Source organism: Oncorhynchus nerka, linkage group LG9a, assembly GCF_034236695.1.
Source record: "Oncorhynchus nerka isolate Pitt River linkage group LG9a, Oner_Uvic_2.0, whole genome shotgun sequence".
In the NCBI taxonomy this organism is placed as follows: Eukaryota; Metazoa; Chordata; class Actinopteri; order Salmoniformes; family Salmonidae; genus Oncorhynchus; species Oncorhynchus nerka.
Window position 1 is genome coordinate 42,649,616 of NC_088404.1, and position 24,207 is coordinate 42,673,822.

Here is a 24,207-nt window from a genome sequence, read left to right on the forward strand (position 1 = left end):
ACAAGCTGTCACGGACGGACCTTATCTGATAATATCTTATCTCAAAATAATTATTCACACATTCAAAAACATTCTGCACAAAGGACTGTTCCTGTGATGGCAAAAGAATGTTTAGTGACAGCACCAGTCCAGTCACTGACTGATTGGAGGTTAAAGGGATGCGATGTTTCACTGTCCTCTCTGTAGAGTCTAAGATATGGATCAGAGCTGTTTCAACACTGGGAATCTCTCCCATTTCCTCAGCCAAATATTTGGACAGACGCTCAAACAGAAAGTCTCAACAAACCCAGAGCCAAATCTGATGCTGCAGTGTAAACACACAGCCTAGACTACATCATATGCTGATGCCATGTTATGCACTCATCTAGGCCATCATATCACAGTTCCAGTACTTGTATGGCTGGGTATAACCTAAATGTAGGCCTAACCTCTTTTGAACAGAAAGCCAATAGTTCTTTGTTGCTCCTTGTGTGTGGCGAAAATTTCGGTATAGGAGTTTCCCAACCTGAACATTCGCGCTTTCATACAAAGCTAGTAAATAAGGATTGTTTACCAGAATGTTTAAAAATAGGTGTGGGGGGCTCTCGAGTGGTGCAGTGGTCTAAGGTTCTGCATCGCAGTGCTAGCTGTGCCACTAGAGATCCTGGTTCGAGTCCAGGCTGTCACAGCCAGCCTCGACCGGGAGACCCATGGGGCGGTACACAATTGGCCCAGCATCATCCGGGTTAGGGGAGGGTTTGGGCGGCCGGGATGTCCTTGTCCCATCGCGCTCTAGCGACTCCTGTGGCGGGCCGGGCACATGCACGCTGACATGGTTGCCAGGTGTTCAGTGTTCCTCCGACACATTGGTGCAGCTGGCTTCCGGGTTAAGCGGGCATTGTGTCAAGAAGCAGTGCGGCTTGGCTGGGTCGTGTTTCACAGGACGCACAATGCTCAACCTTTATTTTATTTTGCGTGCAGGGTTCAACATTAACACGATGGCAAGTGGATCTTGTCAGTCACTGGCTCGACAGGGCCACTAATTTTACAGAGCATTTTTGCATTCCAGTTCAACATTTACTGTTCATTCGGAACATATTCAGACCCCTTGACTTTTACCAGTTTGTTACTTTACAGCATTATTCTAAAATTGATTAAAAACAAATCCTCAATCTACAACACAATAGTGAAGGACTCTCAGACCATGAGAAACAAGATTCTCTGGTCTGATGAAACCAAGATCAAACTCTTTGGCCTGAATGTCAAGCGTCGTGTCTGGAGAAAACCTGGCACCATCCCTACGGTGAAGCATGGTGGTGGCAGCATCACGCCGTGGGGATGTTTTCAGCGGCAGGGACTGGGAGACTAGTCAGGATCAAGGGAAAGATGAACGGAGCATTGATGAAAACCTGCTCCAGGGTGCTCAGGACCTCAGACTGGGGGCGAGGTTCAACTTCCAACAGGACAACGACCATAAGCACACAGCCTAGACAGCGCAGGAGTGGCTTCGGGACAAGTCTCTGAGTGGCCCAGACAGAGCCTGGACATGTACCCGATCTAACGTTTTTGGAGGTACCTTAAAATAGCTGTGCAGCGACGCTGCCCATTCAAGCTTGATAGGATCTGCAGAGAAGAATGGGAGAAACTTCCCAAATACAGGTGTGCCAAACTTGTAGCGTCATACCCAAGAAGACTCGAGGCTGTAATCACTGCCAAAGGTGCTTCAACAAAGTACCGAGTAAGGGTCTGAATACTTATGTATATGTAAAATGTATTTTGCAAAAATTGGTTGGGATATTTCGAGAAATCTTTTGCTAAATGTTTTGACATGATTTATAGGGCCGGGACGATACCCTTATCAGGATACTCGTTAGTGTTATGTCAAAGAAACAAAACAGATTTAATTTCTTTAGGAAAACAGCCCTAATGTTGGAAACAAACATCATTGTTATCATCCAGAGTCCAGTTTGTTCATTTTCCAAGCACACAATATTTTACATACAGCAGGTTTTGAATGTTTTTGTTTTTGCCATACTGGTATCGTCCCGGCCCTAATGATTCATACATATCGGCTGACGAAGACTGTACTTTTGAATCCCCCTCTGCTTGTTAAGTTGTATACAGTAGTGACCTGTCTGTATCCACCTGACTGGTGTAAATATGCTTCTCTGCTAAAATCTGGGTAAAAGATTGAAAGGAATGTGAGTATTATTCAGTACTTGCTTTTCTAAAGTCTTCCAACCTTGCAAACTAAGATACAGGTAACTGCTAAAATAATGGAAACCTTTGAGTAAATTAGGTATACGAAGTATATTGAGAGCCGATGCTTCCACACATGGTTCCTAAGTTAATTAAGCAATTAACATCCCATCATGCTTAGGGACATTATTTTGGGCAAGCCATTATTTTGGCTACCATGGCTATGCCCCCATAGGATGACAATGCTCCCATCCACAGGGCATGAGTGGTCACTGAATAGTTTGATGAGCATGTAAACAATGTAAGCCATATGCCATCTCTGTCACCAGATCACAACCCAATTGAACACTTATTGAAGATTCTGGACAGCGGTTTCCATCAACCAAACACCAAATTCTGGAATTTCTCGTGGAAGAATGGTCTCGCATCCCTCCGAATAGAGTTCCATACACTTGGAGAATCTAAGCCAAGGTGCATTGAATTTGTTATGGCTCGTGGTTGCCCAATGCCTTATTAAGATTAGGGCCTTATTTATTTCAATTAAATAATTTCCTCATATGAGCTGCAACTCAGTAAAATCTTAGAAATTGTTGCACGTCGCCTTTCATATTTTTTTCACTGTACATAGTCATTGAACACTTGCCACTTTAATACATTGTACATACTGTTTTACCTACTTCCTATGTATACACACTGTATTCTAGTCAAGGCTCATCCTATATAACTACTGCTGGACACACTTTTCGATTCATATAATTGTCCATACAGTCTATTATACACACAATCATATACATATATATTTATTTTCCGGGCTCAGACATTGCTCGTCCTGATAACATCTGCAAAATGTGTACGCGACCAAAAACATTTTATTTGAAACGGACAAAATAATGGAAACACAAACATAGTGTCTTAAGAAATTCACATGACTGGGAATACAGATATGCATCGGTTGTTCACAGATACCTTAAATATACATATGTGTGACATCTCCTTCACATAGAGTTGAACAGGCTGTTGATTGTGGCCTGTGGTATGTTGTCCCACTCCTCTTCAATGGCTGTGCGATGTTTCTGGATATAAACTGGAACGCGCGGTCGATCCAGAGCATCCCAAGCATGCTCAATGGGTGACTTGTCTGGTGAGTATGCAGGCCATGAACTGGGACATTTCAGATTTCAGGGGTTGTGTACATATCCTTGTGACATGGTGCAGTGAATTATCATGCTGAAACATAAGGTGATGGGTGGTAGATGAATGGCACAACAATGTGCCTCAGGATCTCATCCCGGTATCCTGTGCTTACAAATTGCCATTGATAAAATGCAATTGTGTTCGTTGTCCGTAGCTTATACCTGCCCATACCATAACCCCACCGCAACCATGGAGCACTCTGTTCACAGCATTGACATCAGCAAACAGCTCACACACACAATGCCATACCGGGAAACTGGGACTCATCCGTGAAGAGCAAACTTCTCAAGCTTGCTAGTGGCTATCGAAGGTGAACATTTGCCCATGATGTTAGGTTACGACGCCAAACTGCAGTCATGTCAAGACCCTGGTGAGGACGACGAGCATTCGGATGAACTTCCCTAAAACGGTTGCCGACAGTTGTTACGAAATTATTAGGTTGTGCAAACTCACAGTTTCATTAGCTGTCCAGATGGCTGGTCTCCGACGATCCCGCGGGTGAAGAAGCCGGATGTGGAGGTCGTGGGCTGGCGTGGTTACATGTGGTGTGCGGTTGTGAGGCCAGTTGGACGTACTGCCCAATTCTCTAAAACGACGTTGGAGGCAGCTTATGGTAGAGAAATGTACTTTCGATTATCTCATAACAGCTGGCTCAGTGGTGACTGTTTAATTGTCTGGAGAGAGAAGCTGTTTTTTAGTCTCTTGGACCCAGCTTTGATAAACCTGCACTGTCTCCCACCTTCTAAATGGTGGTAGGGTGAACAGGAAGTGGCTCGGGTAGCTGAGGTCCTCTGATCTTGGCCTTCCTGTGACACCGGGTGCTGTAGATGTCCTGGAGGTCCATACCACCCTCTGGAGAGGAACCAATGGGGTGATCGAGGGGGTGGGAAGGGATGATGGAACCAATGGGACGCTCAGAGGAGGCCTTCCTGCAAGATTGTCCACATGCAGGAATGCCCCGGATTGCTGGCTACAGTTGCACACTATTGCCCTTTCCCACTAGAATGAATGATATGCACCTTCTAGTGATCTATTGATAGGACAGGTGCCCGTCGGTCACAAAGTGAGCGAAGACAGGGAAACACGGCTGTTTTGACAGTCTGCTGTTGGTCTCCCCACTAAGTAACTGGTTGTGCGTGTTATGTGTGCTGTGGTTGCAGTCTAATATCAACATGGGGGAGAGAGCATGAATTTGCACATCCCATATTTACATTTACATTTAAGTCATTTAGCAGACGCTCTTATCCAGAGCGACTTAAGGATGAGTCGAAATCCCCCAGTTACTGACCCAACAGGTCCAAGAGGCTTCTAAACATCTTCTACCCCAAAGCCATAACATCTAATCAAATGGCTACACAGACTACTTGCATTTCCCCCCTTCTTCCACGCTGCTGCTACTCTGTTATCATCTATGCATAGTCACTATAATAACTCTACCTACATGTAGATATTACCTCAATTACCTCGACAAACCAGTGTATCAGCACCGGTACCCCCCCTGTATATAGCCTCGCTATATACAATTATTTGTTAATTGATTAATTATTTGTTACTTTTGTTACTTTTTTTTTAACACCTCATTGCCTTTAATTGTTTAACTTCGGCCAAATGTTTTGGGTAGCCTTCCACAAGCTTCCCACAATAAGTTGGGTGAATTTTGGCCCATTCCTCCTGACAGAGCTGGTGTAACTGAGTCAGGTTTATAGGCCTCCTTACTCGCACATGCTTTTTCAGTTCTGCCTACAAATGTTCTATGGGATTGAGGTCAGGGCTTTGTGATGGCCACTCCAATACCTTAACTTTGTTGTCCTTAAGCCATTTTGCCACAACTTTGGAAGTATGCTTGGGGTCATTGTCCATTTGTAAGACCCATTTGAGAACAAGCTTTAACTTCCTGACTGATGTCTTGAGATGTTGCTTCAATAGATCCACATAATTTTCCCTACTCATGATGCCACCATGTGCAGTTGCAAACCGTAGTCTGTCTTTATGGCGGTTTTGGAGCAGTGGCGTCTTCCTTGCTGAGCGGCCTTTCAGGTTATGTCGATATAGGACTCGTTTTTCTGTGGATATTGATACTTTTGTACCTGTTTCCTCCAGCATCTTCACACCAAAGTATGTTAATCTCTAGGAGACAGAACGCGTCTCCTTCCTGAGCGGTAGGATGGCTGTGTGGTCCCATGGTGTTTATACTTGTACTATTGTTTGTATATGAACATGGTACCTTCAGGCGTTTGGAAATTGCTCCCAAGGATGAACCAGTCTTGTGGAGGTCTACACATATTTTTTGAGGTCTTGGCTGATTTCTTTTGATTTTCACATGATGTCAAGCAAAGAGGCACTGAGTTTGAAGGTAGGCCTTGAAATACATCCACAGGTACACCTCCAATTGAAACAAATTATGTCAATTAGCCTATCAGAAGCTTCTAAAGCCATGACATACTTTTCTGGAATTGTCCAAGCTGTTTAAAGGCACAGTCAACTTAGTGTATGTAAACTTCTGACCCACTGGAATTTTGAGACAGTCACATATAAGTGAACAACCTGTCTGGGTTGGTTGTGCCGTGGCGGAGATCTTTGTGGGCTATACTCAGCCTTGTCTCAGGATGGTAAGTTGGTGGTTGAAGATATCCCTCTAGTGGTGTGGGGGCTGTGCTTTGGCAAAGTGGGTGGGGTTATATCCTTCCTGTTTGGCCATAGTGTCTCCTGACCCCTCCTGTCTCAGCCTCCAGTATTTATGCTGCAGTAGTTTATGTGTCGGGGGGCTAGGGTCAGTTTGTTATATCTGGAGTACTTCTCCTGTCCTATTCAGTGTCCTGTGTGAATTTAAGTGTGCTCTCTCTAATTCTCTCTTTCTCTCTCTCGGAGGACCTGAGCCCTAGGACCATGCCTCAGGACTACCTGACATGATGCCTCCTTGCTGTCCCCAGTCCACCTGGCTGTGCTGCTGCTCCAGTTTCAACTGTTCTGCCTTATTATTATTCGACCATGCTGGTCATTTATGAACATTTGAACTTCTTGGCCATGTTCTGTTATAATCTCCACCCGGCACAGCCAGAAGAGGACTGGCCACCCCACATAGCCTGGTTCCTCTCTAGGTTTCTTCCTAGGGAGTTTTTCCTAGCCACCGTGATTCTACACCTGCATTGCTTGCTATTTGGGGTTTTAGGCTGGGTTTCTGTACAGCACTTTGAGATATCAGCTGATGTACGAAGGGCTATATAAATACATTTGATTTGAACTAATCTGTCTGTAAACAATTGTTGGAAATTTTACTTGTGTCATGCACAAAGTAGACGCCCTAACCGACTTGCCAAAACTATAGTTTGTTAACAAGAAATGTGTGGAGTGGTTGAAAAACGAGATTTAATGACTCCAACCTAAGAGTATGTAAACTTCCGACTTCAACTGTATGTATGCATGTATATCATATATATGCGGCAAATCAGCAATTAGGATTTGTTATCTGTAATAGTCATGATAAATTAGTTATTGTTGCGATCTCTTGGCATATTGATAAATACAGTGCAAAAATGTAAAATGCCCATCCCTAGTTTAAACTAAGGATTGAGGCTTTAAACTATGGGTTGGGACCCAGCATGTGATAGGTGGGTCACGAGTTTTGAGAATACATCTATAAATCACACATCATTTCCTTTAAGTCATTGGAGGACTATTTGAGTCATGGGAGAATAGTCCATTTGTCATTTGGGTCTCAAGCCGAAATAGTTTAAGAACCCCTGGTCTAGTGCAGAGTTTCCCAAACTCGGTCATTTCCCCCCGGTTCAAGTATTTGTTTTTTTGCCTGAGCACTACACAGCGCGTTTAAATAACCAAAGCTTGATGATGAGTTGGTTATTAGAATCCGCTGTGTATTGCTCGAAAAAAAAAAAAAACGTGCACGAGGGGGGGGGGGGGGGGTCCAGGACCGAATTTGGGAACCCCTGGTCTAGAGGACATGCTACCTGTAATAAAGGACATGCAACTCACTTGGGGGGCATGTTGGTATCGATGGGGGACCTGGGGGGACCTTTAGGCTGCTTGTCCTCCCCCTCCTTCTTCTCCCGAGGTTCGCGTGGAGGCCGCTCCCTGACGGGCCTCTCCTTCTCATCACGCTTCATGCGATCCCTCTCCCACTCCTCCTTTCTGCGCATTCTCTCCTTCTCTCGCTCCCTCTCTCTTTCCCTTTCACGTTCTCTCTGCCGGCGTTCTCGCTCGCGGTGGTCCCGCTCACGGTCACGATGGCGCTCTCGCGGGTCCCGCTCACGTTCACGCTCTAACATTCATACAGGTGGGTTTGTAAACACACTGCCATAGACCTCCAGCCAGGCTCAACCTGCTTTACGCTTCCAACAGCACATTCAAGGTTCTCTTTAACCAAAAGACTTACAAGTAAAATGCAAATCCAACAAAGTTAATATTGATTGTGCATTTGTGTTTAAAGTTGTGTAGTCCTTGGGTGGTGGATGTCGCTCTGAGTGTACTTACACTGTAGTGGTAGGGCAGAGGGGTCTCTGTGTACTGCACTCTGAAGTTCTCATACTGTCCCCCTCTCCAGAAGGCCTCCATCTCATAGTCATAGTATGGATCAGCATAAGGGTCATTACTGAAATGACATCACAAACGAGGACAAATCGTACAATAGAGATATTCACCATCTATATAATTTAGGGTTAATTTTATTTGAACAAACCCATAATTAGACATGTGAATCATAAGGCCTAGTGGAGTGGGCTGATCATTATAACTGACCAGTTGGATTCTTACAGCAGAGCAGGAGCTGATAATCAAGCAGGGAAACGTAGAGATAAGAGATGCATGAAAAGAGGACGTTACTACCGCCCCCTACATTGTACTTACGGATAGACTGGGTCTCTGAACTCCAAGTCACTACGGGGGAAGAAAAGGCCAAAAACAGTTTAAACAGAGACGTAGTCTAAAACAATTCTTGAAAACATCCACCATGGCAAGATATTTTCTCTCTTTTGAACCATAGCTCCTGAGCTTACCCCGGGTCTCTGATTTCTCTGGTGATGCGGTAGCTGCGCTCCCTAAAGAAATCATTCTCCTTGTCAAAGTCTCGCTCATCCTCTCCAATGGTCACGTTAAAGCGCTTCTCCTCAAAGTCTGGCTCCTGCTCTTTGCGTATGGTAGCTTTTTTCAACACCTATGGGAATAGGGCAATTTTTACACAAGGAAAGTCTGGGATTTCACCATAACCTGCTGACTGAACAAACCCATAGAGGCTAAACACACATGCACACTTGTATTATTATAAAGACGCTTCACGAGCCAAATGTAGCTGGGTGACCCTCTCAGAAAACATGTCAATTAAAAAAATCTACATACTCAATATCAGCTGGTGCTGAAAAATAACCTGTACAGAAGAGGAGTACATATATGCTTATAAGAGCTGAGAGGGTGTTGTACCTCTTTGGCATGTCTCAGACCCCTCTCCCAGGCACTCTCCACAGGAGGCTCCACTGGAGGAGGGGGTGGAGGGAGCTCCTCAACAGCAGGTCCACCCTGAGACAGGGAAACAGATGTAAACACAATACATTTACCCAATGCAGAAACACACACACACTCTTCAGGTCCAAATACAGCAGGCCAGAGGTGGTGCATACCCAGGGGTTGCTTCCAGGAATGAGAGGGTGGGGTGCTCCAGGTGGTGCCCCGTTGGGAGAGAAGGGGTCTGGCTTGGAGATGAGAGAGTAGTTGCCCTTGTCGTTGACCCCTGGATGGATGAACCTACAATTCATACTCCATGTGCAGTTACCTGGAAAAGAAAAACAGAGCTGTATCATTTGGAAAACAGACACATGGGAATTGGAAAAAGCATATTTTCATTGAATTCAAATACTTTGAAGTAAATGGTGTTTGGGTGTAAGTTGACATCCATCATCGCTGTATGTGGCTTAGCTCCTAATAATAATCCATTACCACACTATCTTCATTTAAGTTATGAAGTACAATGCTTCCCCCTGCTGTCTGAAACAAGTGTCTTCAATATCACTGCTTCAAAAGGACCGTTACATTGAAGAAGAGAAACGCTACACAGGCCACAGAAGCAGAACATCAGTGAAGCAACAACACGCAAGACTTGTGTTGCTGATCAAGTGGTTCGCGTTTTTACCTTCGGTTTAACCTTCATGATACGTCTCTGGTGTAGAATGGAATGCTCAAGTTGCACACGCAATGTTTGCACAGTGTAGTTTCGTCAAAAGACAGGTGTTGTACACGCGAGTGGTGCACAGGAGAGTACGTTGAGGTACCTTTCATGAAGAACCTGCAGACGGGCCTTGGTCTGACCTTCCTGTCCATGGGGTCCTTCACCTCTCCCTCCTCCAGGTCATCATCCTGCACAAATGGAACAGCTAAATATCAACTCACTTCCCCATGTGCATCCGTGAAGTAACCTTATGACTCTAGGTCAGTGGGACAGGGTGCAAGGCAGGTTATTTGTATTGCCACATGGTTCTGACTCGGGCTATGGCGGTCATTAAATGATGGTAACTGTCATGCAAACGACTGCTGATCTCACTGTAATTTGCCTTTAAATGAACACGTTCAGCATCTTCAGGCCTTCACACATACAAGCCGCTGATGGGCGCCTTTGGAAAGTCTTCCCTTTAAAAAGTCAATCATTTTTTGCAACTTTAGCTGTGAATAATACAAACCTTAGAATGTCTTAGAAATCAAAACATATAAGGGCTGCATGATGCGAGTATATTGATGATTTGAGAAAGTCACAAAAAAAGCTTGCGCTCTGTTCCTTGCCTCAGGCTGCACACGCTGTTCTCTCATCAAGTGATCACATTCGCACCCATCAGATTATTCTCAATATAATCTTGTCTTTAAAATGGGCCATTATCAAATGTGCAGAACTGGGGCAAGGGAAAAAAGACGTTATCCGTATGCACTCGAATAGCGACTGGAGGCTGCTTTTTACCATAGCTCCTTTTTTCATCGTGCCGGGTAGGCGACTCTGGTTTTACAGCGGAGCAATGTGCTTCATTTAGCAGCTGAGAAATAAATATAGTTGCAGTAGAAAGCTGGAATCCTCTTTTAAGTGGCAATCATCAAAACTCTGCGTTCCACACAGGATTGTATCAGTGGAGGCTGCTGAGGGGAGAACGGCTCATAATAATGGCTGGAACGGAGCAAATGGAATGGCATCAAACACCTGGAAACCATGAGTTTGATATATTTGACACCGTTCCACTGATTCAGCTCCAGTCATTACCACGAACCCGTCCTCCCCAATTAAGGTGCCACCAGCCTCCTGTGGATTGCATATAGAAATGTTTGGGCTGTTTGAGGAGCTGGTGATATTCAAGGGGTCTCCAACCCTCTTCCTGCAGCTACACAGTGCTTCGTTTGGGAAAGCAACCAAGTGAAATCTGTTCAGGAACACTGATAGTAACATGTTTACACAATGAAACATATTTCTCTCTATGCGCTCACAAAAAGGAATGAAGGAGAGCGAGAGAGGAGATGGAAACACATGGTGGTGAGGCTAATCAAATAAATCAAATACTAATTCACTGTAATTGTAGGCTAACCAGCCTACTCTGTAGCCGCCCTGCACAATCAATGAACCAACAGCATCACCTAGGCCTGTAGGTTCTCTCCCAGACTCATGGATAGTAATGTTGGCGTGTAGCATAAGGTAAACCGTCCATCCAGTATGTATAATAATTCAGTCCACACTCAAAGGCAAATACTAGAATTTGGTTAATTTATAATATAGGCTAGACCAATTACGTACCAAAGAATATGTGGTAGGCTATTGTATAACGGCACAATCATTACATTAATTCAGACTTTTTCCCCAGGCGTGATCATATATAGGCATATGCATAAGCTCTAATATGCCTATAGGCGTACTACATGACACGTCAATTGCTTTTAATGAATCATCCCCTTAGAAAGTGCTGTCCATTTCTTTGTTTGGATTTAAAACAAGATCCACAACGAACACGTTTTTCACTTAGTTTCAACCTGTTTTTGAACTTCTTTTTTCAAGTTGATCGATCACAGTGAGTTTTAAAAGCACAATACTGTTTTGATGATGAGTGTTTGATGTGATTTTCCAGTGTATTTGCGTTGATGTCAGAGTGGTTAGAGCAGGGTACCTCAAATTCGGTCCTCGGGACCCCAAGGGGTGCACGTTTTGGTTTTTGCCCAAACACTACCCAGCTGATTCAAATAATCAACTAATCCTCAAGCTTTGATCATTTGAATCAGTTGTGTAGTGTTTGGGCAAAAAACTAAATTCCAGAGGACAGAGTTTGGGAAACGCTGGATTAGAGGGACAATAGTGCACTGCGTATCAAGTCATTAGCGGCCTGACGGTCGTTAGCGAGTTGTGTAGTCCCAACGCATCAGTGCCATTCATGTACAGAGTGCATAGGAGATTACCGTGACTCAACGGTCACGTGGAATTTGACTGTGGTCAATACACATGCATGCCTGTTGGTGTGACGGTAATATGGTCACTGCAACAGCCCCAGTTCTGACTTTGCAGTTCTGTACTTGATCTGTTCTCCTGTTTTGCTTCCTTCCCATATCTCAGTGTGAGTAGTCCTGCATACTCAAAGAAATCAGTTTCTTGATTAAAAGTATAATGCAGATTGAAGAGAGCATATAAATCACATTACTTACATCTATTTCTCCATCATCAATCTCTCCATCATCCTCGTCCTTTTTGTCACGAAAGGAATCTCTCCTTCCTCTGTCCTGAGCCCTGGACTCTTCAGGCTTCTTAGGTGGACCGTCTTTTGGGGATGGAGGAAGGATTGGTATCTTCTCTTTCTTTTTGACGCTCTTGTCCTCTTTCTCATCCCCTTCTCTGGGTCCTTTCTCCACCTCGTCATCTTCTTCAGGCGCTAGAACATTGGGCTCCTCAGGAACCTCCTCGTCATAGTCCAGCTCATGCTCGTCAAGCTCTCTGGACACAGACGACAACTCCTCCTTCATCTGATTCACCACCACCCTCCTCCTCCTCAGTCTCTCTTCCTCCTCTTCATCATCTACTTCTGCTGTCTCCACTGCCAGCTTCACAGACGGTTCCCCACTCTCATCTTCCTTCTCATGGCTGGACATCTCCTCAGCTAAAGGGGATGACCTCTCCTGCTCTGGCTCAGAATCAGGGGACTTAGGAGTTTGGCTGATCCGGTCCTCCTCCTCATCTGATTGGCTTTCCTGTCGCTCCTGTCCCATCATCACCATCCCCACTGACTCCTCCTGCTCCTGTTCTAGAATAGTATGCCTATCCCTTCCACCTTCCCCATCAGCTTCATCATCCTCTGGGTCAGAGATACGCTCCTGAACTACCCCCCCATCTTCGTCATCATCCAGCTCAGAGTCCCCACCTTCACCACCCTCTTCATCTAAACCACCGTTGTCTTCATCATTCAGCAGCTCACTGTCAGAGAGCAGCCTGTCCTCCTCCTCCTCGGGGGATGCCAGGAACTCATTGTCAGAAATTGCCCTCTCCTCCTCTGGGGATTGGGGTGATTGGTTGGGGCTTTCAGGAGACTGGGTGGGACTCTCAGGGGTGTCCATTGGAGAATGATCCACTAAAACAGAAGAAAGAATTTACTTATAGAATTGTCTGTCAATAAAATAGATACATTTGGTTTAATACACAAAGACAATGTCTCTAGGCAATATACAGATAACTGCCAAAATAAACTGAAAGCGTGAACCACCGCATTTAACCACAGCAAGGTGACTGGGAAAATGGTTGAGCACAAACAGTCATGCCCTTCGTAAGGCAATCAAGTGAAGTCGCAATTCAACGGCTCAGATACGAGACATTTGTGGCAAGGACTCCAGACAATCACAGATTATAAAGGGAAACCAGCCACGTCATGGACGCCAACGTCTTTCTCCCGGACAACCTAAACACCTTCTTTGCCTGCTTCGAGGAAAACACAGTGACGCCAACACGGGCCACCAACACTCCCGTGGACTGTGAGCTCTCGTTCTCCGTGGCCAACATTAGTAAAACATTTAAGCATGTTAACCCTCGCAACGGCTCAGACGGCATCCCTAACCGCGTCAGAGCATGCGCAGACCAACTGGCTGGAGTGTTTACGGACATATTCAATCCCGATCCAAGTCTGTTGTCTGCACTTGCTTTAAGATGTCCACCATTGTTCCTGTTCCCAAGAAAGCAAAATAACTGAGGTAAATGACTATCGCTCCGTAGCACTCACTTCTGTCATCATGAAGTGCTTTGAGAGGCTAGTAAGGATCATATCACCTCCACCTTACGACATCCTAGACCCACTGAAATTTGCATACCGCCCAAATAAATCCACAGATAATGCAATCGTCATCACACTGCACCCAGCCCTCTCCCATCTGGACAAGCGGAATACCTATGTAAGAATGCTGTTCATAGACTACAGCTCAGCCTTCAACACCATGTTACCCTAACAAACTCATCATCAAGCTTGGGGCCCTGGGTCTCAACCACACCCTGTGCAACTGGGCCCTGTACTTCCTGACAGGCCACCAAGTGGTGAAGGTAGGAAACAACATCTCCACTCCACTGAGCTTCACCACATGGTCCGCACAAGGATGTGTGCTCAGCTCCCTCCTGTACTCCCTGTTCACCCATGACTGCGTGGCCATGCACGCCTCCAACTCAATCATCAAGTTTGCAGACAATAATAGTGGTATGCCTGATTACCAACGACGACGAGACAGCCTACAGGGAGATGGTGAGGGCCCTGGCAGAGTGGTGCCAGGAAAATAACCTCTCCCTCAACGTCCACAAAACAAAGGAGCTGATCATGGATTTCAGGAGACAGAAGAGGGAGCATGACCCCAACCACATCGATGAGCCGAAGTGGATGAATTGAAAAGCTTAAAGTTCCTCGACATACACGTCACTGACAATCTGAAATGGTCCACCCAAACAGACAGTGTGGGTAAAGAAGGCACAACAGCACCTCATCAACCTCAGGAGGCTGTATAAATTCAGCATGGCCCCTAAAACCATCAAACTTTTACAGATGCTCCATTGAGGGCATTCTGTCGGGCTTTATCACATGGTCTGCACAACGCATCACCGGGGGAACATTGCTCTCCAGGACATCTACAGCACCCGGTGTCAAAGGAAGTCCAAGAAGATCATCAAGGACTTGAGCCACCCGAGCCACAGCCTGTTGACCTCAGTACCATGCAGAAGGCCAGTACAGGTGCATCAAAGCTGGGATCGAGAGGATGAAAAACAACTGAACCTCAAGGCCATCGGACTGTTAAATAGTCACCACTAGCCAGCCTCCACTCAGTACCCTGCCCTGAACTTTAGTCACTGTCACTAGCCAGCTAGCACCCAGTTACTCTACCATGCACCTTAGAGGCTGCTGCCCTATGTACATCGTCATGGAATACTGGTCACTTTAATAATGTTTACACACTGTTTTACCCACTTCATAAGTATGTACTGTATTCTAGTCAAGGCCTATCCTATACAGTGCATTTGGAAAGTATTCAGACCTCTTTGACTTTTCCCATTTTGTTACCGTATGGCCTTATTCTAAAATTGATTAAATACTTTCCCCCCTCATCAATCTACACACAATATCCCATAATGACAAAAGCAAAAATGGGTTTTTAGACATTTTGCAAAATTATTACAAATAAACTGAAATATCACATTTACATAAGCATTCAGACTCTTTACTCGGTACCATGTTGAAGCACCTTTGGCAGCGATTACAGCATTGAGTCTTCTTGGGTATGACACAAGCTTGGCACACTTGTATTTGGGGAGTTTCTCCCATTCTTCTCTGCAGATCCTCTCAAGCTCTGTCAGGTTGGATGAGGAGAGTTGCTGCACAGCTATTTTCAGGTCTCTTCAGAAACGTTAGATTGGGTTCATGTCCAGGCTCTGTCTGGGCCACTCAGAGACTTGCCCCGAAGTCACTCCTGCATTGTCTAGGCTGTGTTCTTTGGGTCGTTGTCCTGTTGGAAGGTGAACCTTAGCCCCAGTCTGAGTGCTCTGGAGCTTTAATTCACTCAATTCATATTTTCCTCGATCCTGACTAGTCTCCCAGTCCCTGCCGCTGAAAAAGCTCCTCAAAGTATGATGCTGCCACCACCATGCTTCAACGTAGGGATGGTGACCGGTGTCCTCCAGATGTGATGCTTAGCATTCAGGCTAAAGAGTTGAATCTCGGTTTCATAAGACCAGAGGATCTGAGAGTCCTTTAGGTGCCTTTTTTCGCAAACTCTAAGTGGGCTGTCATGTAACGTTTACTGAGGAGTGGCATCTGTTTGGCCACTCTACCATAAAGGCCTGATTGGTGGAGTGCTGCAGAGATGGTTGTCCTTCTGGTAGGTTCTCCCATCTCCACAGAGGAACTCTAGAGCTCTGTCAGAGTGACCATCGGGTGCTTGGTCACCTCCCTTCTCCCCCGGTTGCTCAGTTTGGCCAGCTCTAGGAAGAGTCTTGGTGGTTCCAAACTTCTTCCATTTAAGAATGATGGAGTCCACTGTGTTCTTGGGGACCTTCAATGCTGCAGACATTTTTTGCTACCCTTCCCCAGATCTGTGCCTCAATACAATCATGTCTCAGAGCTCTACAGACAATTCCTTCGACCTCGTGGCTTGGTTTTGCTCTGACATGACTGTCAACCTGTATATAGACAGGTGTGTGCCTGTCCAAATCATGTCCAATGAATTGAAATACCCTGATGAAAACAGCTTGTCTGTCGAAACATTAGATATTAGGTTATTTAATTATTTCATCTGAGCTCCTAGGGTGTGCAGCTCTCCTTTTCTTTTTCAATTAATTGAATTCACCACAGTTGGCCGCCAATCAAGTTGTAGAAACATCTCAAGGACAGGATGCACCCGAGTCTTATAGCAAAGGATCTGAATACTTATGTAAATAAATTAGCAAACATTTCTAATAACCTGTTTTCACTTCGTCATTGTGTGTAGATTGATGAGAATTTGTATTTATGTCAATCCTTTTTGGAATAAGGCTGAAAGGTATCAAAATGTGGAAAAGGGGAAGGGGTCTGAATACATTCCCGAATGCACTGTATAAATACTGCTGTACATATACCACTCTTCAGATATACTACATATTATATTCATATACTGTCCATAATGTCTATACTTCTTACCACACATACAGTTGAAGTCGGAAGTTTACATACACTTATGTTGGAGTCATTAAAACTCGTTTTTCAACCACTCCACACTCCACCAAGGTTTTGGCAAGTCGGTTAGGACATCTACTTTGTGTATGACAAGTCATTTTTCCAACAATTGTTTACATACAGATGATTTCACTTATAATTCACTGTATCACAATTCCAGTGGGTTAGAAGTTTACATACACTAAGTTGACTGTGCCAATAAACAGCTTGGAAAATTCCAGAAAAGGATGTCATGGCTTTAGAAGCTTCTGACAGGCTAATTGACATCATTTGAGTCAATTGGAGGTGTACCTGTGGATGTATTTCAAGGCCTTCCTTCAAACTCAGTGCCTCTTTGCTTGACATCATGGGAAAATCAAAAGAAATCAGCCAAGACCTCAGAAAAAAAAATTGAGACCTTCACAAGTCTGGTTCATCCTTGGAAGCAATTTCCAAATGCATGAAGGTACCATGTTCATCTGTACAAACAATAGTACGCAAATATGAACACCATGGACTCACGCAGACATCATACTGCTCAGGAAGGAGATGCGTTCTGTCTCCTAGAGATGAACGTACTTTGGTGCGAAACGTGCTAATCAATCCCAGAACTGAAAAGGACCTTGTGAAGATGCTGGAGGAAGCAGGTACAAAAGTATATATATCCACAGTAAAACAAGTCCTATATCGACATAACCTGAAAGGCCGCTCAGCAAGGAAGACGCCACTGCTCCAAAACCGCCATAAAGACAGACTACGGTTTGCAACTGCACATGGGGACAAAGATCGTACTTTTTGGAAAAATGTCCTCTGGTCTGATGAAACAAAAATAGAACTGTTTGGCCATAATGACCATCGTTATGTTTGGAGGAAAAAGGTGGATGCTTGCAAGCCGAAGAACACCATCCCAACTGTGAAGCACAGGGGTGGCAGCATCATGTTGTGGGGGTGCTTTGCTGCAGGAGGGACTGGTGCACTTCACAAAATAGATGGCGTCATGAGGAAGGAAGATTATGTGGACATATTGAAGCAACATCTCAAGACATCAGTCAGGAAGTTAAAACTTGGTCGCAAATGGGTCTTACAAATGAACAATGACCCCAAGCATACTTCCTAAGTCGTGGAAAATTGTCTCAAGGACAACAAAGTCAAGGTATTGGAGTGGCCATCACAAAGCCCTGACCTTAATCTCATAGAAAATTTGTGGGCAGAACTGACAAAGCGTGTGAGAGCGAGGAGGCCTACAAACCTGACTCGGTTACACCAGCTCTGTCAGGAGGAATGGGCCACAATTCACCCAACTTATTGTGGGAAGCTTGTGGAAGGCTACCCAAAATGTTTGGCCCAATTAATCAATTTAAAGGCAATGCTACCAAGTACTAATTGAGTGTATGTAAACTTCTGACCCACTGGGAATAAGACCTGAAATAAATCCTTCTCTCTACTATTCTTCTGACATTCTTACAATAAAGTGGTGATCCTAAATTACCTAAAACAGGGAATTTTTACGAGGATTAAATGTCAGGAATTGTGAAAAACTGAGTTTAAATGTAGTTGGCTAAGGTGTATTTAAACTTCCGACTTCAACTGTACATATACATAGTCCTGACTCCAACATTGCGCTTCCTAATACTTCTAAATTCCAATATTTTACATTAGTGTGTATCGTTAGATATTACTGCAACGTTGGAGCTAGGATCACAAGCATTTTGATACACCTGCAATAACATCTGATAAATATACAGAGAAAAAAATATAAATGCAACATGTAAAGTGTTGGTCCCATGTTTCATGAGCTGAAATAAAAGATCACAGAAATGTTCCATATTTCACTCCAATTTTGTGCACAAATTTGTTTACTCAGTTAGTGAGAATTTCTCCTTTTCCAAGATAATCCATCCACCTGACAGGTGTGGCATATCAAAAAGCTGATTAAACAGCACAATCATTACACAGGTGCACCTTGTGCCGGGGACAAGAAAAGGACGCTATAAAATGTGCAGTTGTCGTCACACAACACAATGCCAAAGATGTCTCAATTTGAGGGAGTGTGCAACTGGCATGTTGACTGCAGGAATGTCCATCAGAGCTTTTGCCAGAGAATAGAATGTTAATTTCTCAAACATAAAGCAACATAATTTTAGAGAATTTGACAGTATGTCCAACCAGGCCTCAAAATCGCAGATCACGTGTAACCACACCAGCCCAGGACCTCCACATCCAGCTTCTTCACCTGTGGGATCAACTGAGACCAACCATCCGGACAGCTGATGAAACTAGGTGCAGCCATAGGTGGGCATAGGCCCACCCACTTGGGAGCTAGGACCATATGTTTGTCAGTAACTCTGATTGACGGGGCCTAGCTCCCAGGTTGGTGTGCCTATGTCCTCCCATGACTGCGCCCCTGCCCAGTTATGTGAAATCCATAGATTAGGGCCTAATGAATTTAGTTAATTTCAAATCAATTTATATAGCCCTTCTTACATCAGCTGATATCTCAAAGTGCTGTACAGAAACCCAGCCTAAAACCCCAAACAGCAAGCAATGCAGGTGAAGAAGCACGGTGGCTAGGAAAAACTCCCTAGAAAGGCCAAAACCTAGGAAGAAACCTAGAGAGGAATCAGGCTATGAGGAGTGGCCAGTCCTCTTCTGGCTGTGCCGGGTGGAGATTATAACAGAACATTGACTGATTTCCTTATATGAACTCAGTAAAATCATTAATTGTTTCATGTTGGGTTTATATTTTTGTTCAGCATACAGTACCAGCCAAAATTTTGGACACAGCTACTCATTCAAGGGTTTTTTATTTAATTATACTATTTTCTACATTGTAGAATAATAGTGAAGAAATAAACTATGAAATAACACATATGGAATCATGTAGTAACCAAAATGTATTTTATATTTGACATTCACCAAAGCAGCCACCCTTTGCCTTTATGACAGCTTTACACACTCCTGGCATTCTCTCAACAGGCTTCATGAGGTAGTCACCTGGAATGCATTTCAATGAACAGGTATGCCTTGTTAGAAGTTCATTTGTGGTATTTCTTTCCTTCTTAATGCATCTGATCCAATCAGTTGGGATGCTACACAGAAGAGAGCCCTATTTGGTAAAAGACCAAGTCCATATTATGGCAACAGCTCAAATTAGCAAAGAGATACAATAGTCCATACTTATTTTAAGACGTGAAGGTCAGTCAATATCAAAAATTAACAACTTTAAAAAGTTTCTTCTTCTTAAGAACTTAATAAAGTTTCTTCAAGTGCAGTCACAAAAACCATCAAGAAATATGATGGAACTGGCTCATGAGGACTGCCACAGGAAATAAAGACCCAGAGTTACCTCTGCTGAAGATGGTAAGTTCATTAGAGTTACCAGCCTCAAGAATTGCAGCCCAAGTAAATGATTCACAAAGTTCAAGTAACAGACACTTTTCAACATCCACTGTTCACAGGAGACTGTGTGAATCAGGCCTTCATGGTCAAATTATAGCAAAGGAACCATTACTAAAGGACACCAATATTAAGAAGACTTGCTTGGTCCAAGAAACACGAGCAACAGACATTAGACCAGTGGTCTGATGAGTCCAAAGTTCAGATTTTTGGTTCCAACCGCTGTGTCTTTGTGAAACGCAGAGCAGGTGAACTGGTGACCTTCACATGTGTGGTTCCCACCGTGAAGCATGGAGGTGGTGTGATGGTGCTTTGCTGGTGACACTGTCAGTGATTTATTTTGAAATCAAGGCACACTGAACCAGCATGGCTACCACAGAATTCTGCAGTGATACGCCATCCCATCTGGTTTGCACTTAGTGGGACTATCATTTGTTTTTACACCCCCAGGCAGTGTAAGGTCTATTTGACCAAGAAGGAGTGTGATGCATCTGATGACCTGGTCTCCACAATCACCCAACTGAGATGGTTTGGGATGAGTTGGACAGCAGAGTGAAGGAAAAGTAGCCAACAAGTGCTCAGCATGTGGGAACTCATTCAAGACCGTTGGGAAAGCATTGCAGGTAAAGATGGTGGAGAGAATGCCAAGAGTGTGCAAAGCTGTCAAGGCAAAGGGTGGCTACTTTGAAGAATCAAAAATATGTTTTGATTAGTCCTTTTTTGGTTATTACATGATTCCATGTGTTATGTCATAGTTTTTCTACAATGTAGTAAAAAATAAAAGCCCTTAAATGAGTAAGTGTCAACTTGACTGGTACTGTATGTGACCAAGAAAATGTGATTTCATTTAAATCATCTCGATGGAAGACGTCAAAACGCGAATTGTAGATGGTAATCTGATTGCATATGGCCCCAAAGTTCGTAATAAGATACATGCATGTAGCGAGTGCATCCGCCATATCTCGAGAATAGTAAACTTCACGCAGGTCAATAAGTCTGTCAGAGATGATTACATATGGATATTTTATATCAAATCACATTTTATTGGGAAATTACCTAGCGAAGTAAGCGAACGTTAACTAGTTGTGTTTCAACTTGAGAAGGTGATCATAGCTGCCTTCAACACAATTTTCTTATTAAAACTGGGTGACTGTGTTTTTAGTATAACAATGCGGTAGCTAGATATAAGCAAATTAAGAGGCAACTTCAGCGCAGTAGGACGAAAAGATGTCTCGTTAGCTTACAACAACAATGCTAACGTTAGCTAGTTACCGGGTGAAGCAGGCCCGAAAACTGCGAGGGCTATACCAGACAAGAGGCTAACGTCTGATTTCAATTTAGAAGATGCCACAATGAGTTAAAAAGGTTTAACCAACCAATGCAACTGGAAAGCAACTTTATACACGCAAAATAGCACTTTCTGGTCTGCTATCGAAGCATGCTTGTCTGTTCAATTAACAATGCAACCCTCCCCCTACAAACACCAGTAACGTTAGCTACATAAACTTGAAATATTTTCAGTCACCTTTCCAACCTGAACCTCGTTGAAGACAGGCGGCGTTAAGAACAACCCCGTCTCTCTTCCTTTTTGTCTGAGGCTCTACAATAAATAATGGTATGGTTATTTATCTGCTATGCTGGAGGAAATAAAAAAAACCTACACGATACAGTGAGAGCGGCCATTGCAGTGACGTCATCAAAATACGACACTGTCAGTTTAAGCCATAAACGGGCAACGTTATTGTCCTTTGGCGCCACCGTGCGCTCAATATTAAACATGACTTCAATACCGTTAAAACAAAAACCACTCCGCAGTGATTTTTAAATTTGAAATTTATTTCACCTTTATTTAAAGCTAGTTGAGAACAAGTTCTCATTTACAACTGCGACCTGGCTAAGATAAAGCAAATCAGTGCGACACAAACAACAACACAGAGTTACACATGGGATAAACAAACACAGTCAATAATACAATAGAAAATGTCTATATACAAGTGAATGCAAATGAGGTAGGATAAGGGAGGTAAGGCAATAAATGCAAAGGAGCAACAAAAATAAGTAACAGTATGGGGATGAGGTTGTTGGATGGGCTATTTACAGATGGGCTATGTACAGGTGCAATGATCTGTGAGCTGCTCTGACAGCTGGCGCTTAAAGTTAGTGAGGGAGATATGAGTCTCCAGCTTCAGTGATTTTTGCAATTCGTTCCAGTCATTTGCAGCAGAGAACTGGAAGGAAAGGTGCCAAACAGAGAAATTGGCTTTGGGGTTGACCAGTGAAATATACCTGGAGCGCGTGCCTCGGGTGGGTGCTGCTATGGTGACCAGTGAGCTGAGATAAGGCAGGGCTTTACCGAGCAAAGACTTATAGATGACCTGGAAACAGCGGGTTTGATGAGGAATATGAAGCGAGGGCCAGCCAACGAGAGCATACAGGTCGCAGTGGCGGGTACTATATGGGGCTTTGGTGACAAAACGGATGGCACTGTGATAGACCGCATCCAATTTGCTGAGTAGAGTGCTGGAGGCTATTTTGTAAATGACATTGCCTGTCACCAAGGAAGTACCCCAAGGCTCAATCCTAGGCCACACAGTCTTCTCAATTTACATCACAGCATAGCTCAGGCAGTAGGAAGCTCTCTTATCCATTTATATGCAGATGATACAGCTGGCAAACAAAGCTTTCTTAGTGTCCAACAAGCTTTCTCTACCCTTAACCTTGTTTTGAATACCTCCAAAACAAAGGTCATGTGGTTTAACCTTGTTTTAGGAGGATGATGAACAGCTGACTATCCTCGCAGTGGCAGACCACGTGTAACAACACCTGCACAGGATCGGTACATCTGAACATCACACCTGCGGGACAGGTACAGGATGGCAACAACAACTGCCCGAAGTTACGCCAGGAATGCACAATCCCTCCATCAGTGCTCAGACTGTCTGCAATAGGCTGAGAGAGGCTGGACTGAGGGCTTGTAGGCCTGTTGTAAGGCAGGTCCTCACCAGACATCATCGGCAACAACGTCGCCTATGGGCACAAACCCACCGTCGCTGGACCAGACAGGACTGGTAATAAGTGCTCTTCAATGATGAGTCGCGTTTTTTTCTGTCAGGGGTGATGGTGGGAATCGTGTTTATCGTCGAAGGAATGAGCGTTACAGCGAGGCCTGTACTCTGGAGCAGGATCGATTTGGAAGTGGAGGGTCTGTCATGGTCTGAGGTGGTGTGTCACAGCATCATCGGACAGAGCTTGTTGTCATTGCAGGCAATCTCAACGCTGTGCGTTACAGGGAAGACATCCTCCTCCCTCATGTGGTACCCTTCCTGCGGGCTCATCCTGACATGACCCTCCAGCATGACAATGCCACCAGCCATAATGCTCGTTCCGTGCGTGATTTACCGCAAGACAGAAATGTTAGTGTTCTGCAATGGCCAGCGAGGAGCCCGGATTTTAATTCCAGTGAGCACGTCTGGGACCTGTTGGATCAGAGGGTGAGGGCTAGGGCCATTCCCCCCAGAAATGTCCGGGAACTTGCAGGTGCCTTGGTGGAAGAGTGGGGTAACATCTCACAGCACGAACTGGTAAATTTGGTGCAGTCCATGAGGAGGAGATTTTAAATTGTATTTTTATTTTTAAATACTTCACCTTTATTTAACTAGGCAAGTCAGTTAAGAACAAATTCTTATTTTCAATGACGGCCTAGGAACTGCCTGTTCAGGGGCAGAATGACAGATTTGTACTTTGTCAGCTCAGGGGTTTGAACTTGCAACCTTCCGGTTACTAGTCCAACGCTCTAACCACTAGGCTAACCGGCTAACCTGCAGTGTCCATTTGTAAGACCCATTTGCAACCAAGCTTTAACTTCTTGACTGCTGTCTTGAGATGTTGCTTCAATATATCCACATACTTTTATTTCCTTATGAATCTATCTATTTTGTGAAGTGCACCAGTCCCTCCTGCAGCAAAGCACCCCCACAACATGATGCTGCCACCCCCGTACTTCACAGTTGGGATGGTGTTCTTCGGCTTGCAAGCTCCCCCCTTTTTCCTCCAAACATAACGATGGTCATTGTGGCCAAACAGTTCTATTTTTGTTTCATCAGACCAGAGGACATTTCTCCAAAAAGTAAGATCTTTGTCCCCATGTGAAGTTGCAAACCGTAGTCTTGCATTTTTAAGGCGGTTTTGGAGCAGTGGCGTCTTCCTTGCTGAGTGACCTTTCAGGTTATGTCGATATAGGACTCGTTTTACTGTGGAAATTGTTACTTTT

The 24,207-nt window shown here is 44.3% G+C and overlaps 1 pseudogene; it reads right to left on the reverse strand.

The window, feature by feature from the left end:
* LOC115134335 (zinc finger CCCH domain-containing protein 18-like) overlaps positions 1–21,624 on the reverse strand; it is a 39,588-nt pseudogene extending 17,964 nt beyond the window's left edge.
* Between the last annotated feature and the right edge of the window lie 2,583 nt (positions 21,625–24,207).